We start from the raw sequence: 5,690 nt of genomic DNA, 5'->3' as shown, positions 1-5,690 counted from the left end.
AAACAGAAGTTGGTGTTTTGATTTTTTACTTTGCTTTTCTGTTTGGAGTGTCATTGCAACTACTGTATTGTAAATGATGGAAAATAATTGCATATGTTAAAAAATATGAAACTTTATAAAGTAAAAAAAATAAAAATAAAAATTTTAAACTAAAAATAAAATAAGTCGTAACAAAACAGCTCTTTTCAGCTTTTAAATCCTTACTGCCAATAATTTAGCAACATTAATCAATGTAAGAAATAATAAAATGGCATACGATTCGAATACAAGACTGTAGTTGTATGTCAATTTTTGTCTGAGTTTCCAGAAACCACTTAACTTTCCTAACTCTTAGGACATGTTTCATACGTCCTCTAAACATCAAGAAAGTCCCGGTGGAATTCTTTACATTCATTGCATGTATGACCTAAAACTGCCTAAATTTGTTTTACTGCATTTTATCTTAAGGTAAAAAATACTTTATCCAGAGTCTGTCTTCACCGGGCATTTGTCTCCATGGCCTGAACAGATGATATGATTTCCAGTTAATTACAAGAGAACAGATAATTCTTCCCAACCTATATGGCACTGTAATATTAATGGATTAGTGTGTGTGACCGTTCTGTGAATTCTGCAGTTAACATGAAGGCATCTATCTCAAAAATTGGATACCTTTATTCAATCATGGCAGAGTTATTTGTTTCTACACACATAAAATTAACTCCATTTAACAATGTGAATCAGAAGCCTTGGGGATAAAACAATTAAAGAAAAAGCTCAAATTATCAGACGGTGGAGTCACACTTACTTGGGGACAATTTGAAATCTATTAATAGTTGGTCCAAAAGCAACAAGTGATAGAGAAACTGGAGGGAACAAGATAGTAGTAAGTATACAAAGTGAAAAAGATGTACCTAAACACTTTTTTTTTCTTTTTAGACAAAACATGGCACCCAAGAGCTTTGAGTATCTTGGCTTCTGTTTTCATTGGTCAAAAACTAACATGTAAAGCATCCATTAATGCCCAGATAAGCAAACATCTCTCCTTCAACTTCATCTAAAACTGTGAAGCTTCTTCTAAGTAGAAACTGATTTACATCATTTTAAAATTACTGATTTGTGTTTTATAATGCTATGATTAAGCTATGGTTTTAAATAAAGAGGCATCATTTCTAATTTTAAGTGTAAATTATGTTACGCAAGGAACGCCCCTATTATATTCTGGTATGAAAATTAGCAATAATTATTTGCAACTCTATAATCTCACCAAATGGTGGCACATGTACCATGTTTTCTTTAGATTGAGACTGTGAAATGCATTCCCAACATGACCGGCTTTCACTGTCTGTGTTACATTTCCTTGAATTTATAAAGTCATAGATTAAAGAAGTACTGGTCTAATGAATAGAGAGAGTGGAACCTCTCTGAAGTGATCAACATCACTTTCTAAATTGTAATCAATGACCATTTATCTTTACTTGAATTTTGTCACAAATTTTGATTTTTTTACAGAAGTATCTGTTCAGTATGAGCAAGAACAGGGCGACTGTCCTTTTTTGCAGAGTAACGAACTTGAAAAATTAGTATTTTCTCTATTGAAATAATACAGTGTAGCTCTTCATTTATTCAATATACATTCACGCATCAAATATTTAACAAATACGTAGACTGTATCCAGCAGCAAGCTAGAATTTGGGGATAAAATCATAATGAAGACAGATGCAGTCACTGGTATCGGGACTTAGGAAAAGACAGACTGGATGCCCCAAGGTCAAGTTTGATAAGGGGAAGAAAATTAGGTGTTCGGTTTTCCTTTAAAGGTTGGCTCATATCTGTGGCCTTGACTAGGACACTTGCTCCGTATTTTGAGAAGTGTTCAGAGTCCTCCTGGAATATGATCTTTCCTACATAGGAGGTTATTTAAATGTCTCCCAGTTTACTTTTACACTTTCATTTCTCAGCTACATTAGAGATGAAACGGTACAGTTTAGAAGGTTCTCATCATAGTCACTGCATCGATACCTTATATGGGTGTACAGCTTTCCCATGTTCAGCCCTTCTCATATGGGTTTTCCTATTATGAGATTTACCCTAGAACAGGAATTGCCAACCATGTTTAACGGAGGAGAAAACGGAAACAGAAAGTATATTATCTAGCTGAGGTGAAAGTTCTCCATAAACCCAGGTATTATTACTACAAGCTTTTCTTCCCAGGCCACAGAAATTGTGTATTAAATCAGAGGTCACACAATTTAAAAATCTAAGCAAAATGTACTTTTAGATAAATAAATGGCTGCCAAAGGTCTAATATGCTCAACAATGGTGGTTGCAAATAAACCCTGTGGCTGAACTTTACACTAATTCAAGAATGTAATGGAAACGTCATTAACATGTAATATGAGTGTTATGGTTGAGAAGCCAGCTTGCTTCGGTCTCCCCGCCCCATCCATTGTGACTCCACAAAAGTTACCTGGGTTGGATCAGCAGGGATGAGGCGGAACATGTCCTAGTCTCCCAGCTCAGAATAGAATCTGCTGGAAGTTGCCTTTCTTCCCTGACCCTCTGTAACTAAGAGAACCAAAATGGAGGCTGAAGGGAGAGGGGAACTTTGGTTCCTATCCTGCCTACCTCACCCTCATTCTCCCAGTTTCTTTCATCTGACTATCTTACTACTAATTTTGGGGTAAACTAGCATCAGATCCTTTGTCCAAGGTAATGGCTACCATTTCCACAAACCGTTTTCAACATGTCAACAATGAAGCATGAAGGAGAGGTAAAGATAGGTTTTGGAACCACAGAGTCACATTTGGTCAAGTTATAGAACTCTTTAGTAGTCTCCTTTGTGAAATGGTACCAATTCGCAAATCATTACGGAGACTAACCACAACACTAATGTCCTGCAAAGTACCTACTGGGGGTACAGGAAATACGGCCAGCACCTAATAAAAGGTAGCTGAGCAATTCCATCAAGTCAGCCTGAGCCCCTTCCATCCCTTGTCCAGTGCAGTGAGCATCCCACGCCTTCCATCACTCAGGGGGGCCCCTTCAAAGCTGGAAGTCACACGGGAGCAAACCGGCTTCTGGCAGGCAGTGTGAGGCCATCTGTGGTTACACAGGTGCAAAGTAAGTAAGACTCCTCACAAGTAAGGGTAGCTTTGAAGGGTTTTTTGTTATATTTTGCTCTGCTTTGCCTCAGGCCAAGCCAGGAGCTAAGCAGCATAGGGAGATGAGGTTGTGTCTCTGACTGCACCTCACAACCTTTGCCTCTGTAGTAAATGAGAGGCTGGTGTGACTTGTGCGTAGGCGTCAAGCACCGTTCTAGGAGGGAGGGATTCATAAACTGAAGCCCTTCTTTATGTATTCATCATGCTTAGGGGGTACTGCATCCATCTGAGAGGCTTGTCACAAGTCAAATGGTAGTAAAGCCAGTGAGTGTTGAATGAGCTCACCAAGGAAGGACCGCAGGCCGGTGACCAAGGATCAGCATGCAGGGAGAAACCCATTCCGAAGAGTACTCGGGGACATATCACGTACACCCTCTCCAAGCGCCTTCCTCCCTCTGGGATAGCACAGAGAGACGCGGCGGAGCGTGCTTCTGGAGAGTTCTGTCAGCGGGGCTGGGACACTGGCGCCCCAGGCTCATTGCCCTGTTAGGACCCCTCAGAGAGCAATGGTGGGGACCTTCTTAGCAGATTCGTCCCTACGGTTCCTCTTTCTTTTCTTTCAAATGGTAGAAAACACAACTGAACCTTTGAAGTGAAAGCGTACTTTGGGGATTTGGGTGGGAGGGAAAATAATTGAAGAAAGCAGTCTGGTTCGGTAACGGATTGGTGGGCTCAGTGTGACCGTTAATGAAGACAACAAGAGAAACGTTATCTAACATTACCCACTGGCTATCGTTTTAACTACTGGCTTGGTCTGTTAAATCTCTAATTTATGTTCATTTGTACCACAAAAATACAGCTTATATTTATTGATAGGGAATCAAACAAAATATTTTTAAGATACTTTTAATGTTTACAGTATGTTAAGAATTCTCATTCAAGTGAAAGGTGAGCCTTGAGAAAGTCCTCATTAGGATACACTGAGCACATTCCAAGACCATATATGTTTATATGTGTATTCATATAACATACATGTTATATATAAGGCATAATATAGAATATATAATATATATACAATATAACAAATTATACACACTTTTCACCAAATACTGTGGCAATTCCAGATTTATAAACCTCAAGACTCTTTTTTAAATACAGATTAACTTGGAACTTAAGTGGTACTGTCACTCATTTTTCATACATGATCATATAGAGCGTTGAGAATCTACTACTATGTGGTATTACCCAGTGTCCACCATAAATAAAAGTCTGTTTTAGCCTAAAATGTCTACTCTGCCACTACTCTTAATTATCTTAAATATATTCAAGTAATCAGCACAGAGAAAGATTGTTCATATTTTCACCTCGGTTTATTTCTGGATCAAGGAACTTGCCCTTGTGCAGGAACTTACAGACGCCACTGGGCAATCTAAGTTATTTTTCTCATATTAAAGGAGTGTCTTGGGAAGGAAGTAAAAGACAGTATCCACCAGAGGGACTGATGCCAACATCTCTGCAGTCTCCAGACAACAACATGATGATGGTTTCTCCCAACACCTTTGACCTGTCTTCCTGGGTCTCTCAATCCCTGACTCTGTTCAGGTCTGACCACCCTCATGAAAGACATCTATTAATTTTTCCTTCTGGTTCTCTTACGAGCAGATGATTCTAACAGTAATCCTTCCACATATACCCTGATATCGGCAAACAGGCTCCTGAGATGAGCAGTTCTTTCCCCATCTTTTTTTTTTATGCTTTTTAAAATTTTTTAGAGAGACAGCGTGAGCAGGCGACAGTCAGAGGAGATGGAGACACAGAATCTGAAGCAGCCTCCAGGCTCCGAGCTACCTGTCAGCACAGAGCCCAACGCGGGGCTCAAACCCATGAACCATGAGATCATGACTTGGGCCAAAGCCGGACGCTTAACCAACTGAGCCACTCAGGCGCCCCTCTTTCCCCATCTTGAGGAAATTTCAAGCTGCCGGGTATGTTTCCTATTGTCAATGGCCAGGGGCAGTCTTGACTTACACAAGCTACAAAAACCCTTTACCAAGAAGCCATAAGGGTGGCAGGAAGTGCATGAGACCCCACACAGATGGGCATGCCCTTGAACGCAGAGTCTGTGTTAGATTAATTGCTGGGGGTGTTGGAGAGGCCAAGGAAGGACTCTGCGGGAGAAGCCAAAGAGTTCCCACAAGGGTTTGATCTGTTAAGACTGCCATAACATGTTGTGGACTAAGAGGCTTAGAAGTAACAAAAATCTGGGGCACCTGGGTGGCTCAGTCAGTTGAGCGTCCAACTTTGGCTTAAGTCATGATCTCACGGTTCGTGGGTTCGAGCCCCGCATCAGGCTCTGTGCTGCCAGCTCAGAGCCTGGAGCGTGTCTTCGGATTCTGTGTCTCCCTCTCTCTCTGACCCTCCCCTGCTCACCCTGTCTCTTTCTCTCTCTCTCAAAAAAAAAAAAAAAAAAAAAAAAAACAAAACAAAAAAAAAGTAACAGAAATCTGCAGGTTCTGGAGGTTAGTGTTCTGAAGTACAGTTCCAGAATGGTCACATTCTGCTGAAAGCCCTTTTCTGGGTTGCAAGTAACCGTTTTTTTCACTGTAT

The sequence above is a fragment of the Suricata suricatta genome, chromosome 1 (genome assembly GCF_006229205.1).
Source record: "Suricata suricatta isolate VVHF042 chromosome 1, meerkat_22Aug2017_6uvM2_HiC, whole genome shotgun sequence".
Lineage (NCBI taxonomy): Eukaryota > Metazoa > Chordata > Mammalia > Carnivora > Herpestidae > Suricata > Suricata suricatta.
The sequence above is the reverse complement of the archived record's forward strand: the minus strand, read 5'-3'. Positions refer to the sequence as shown.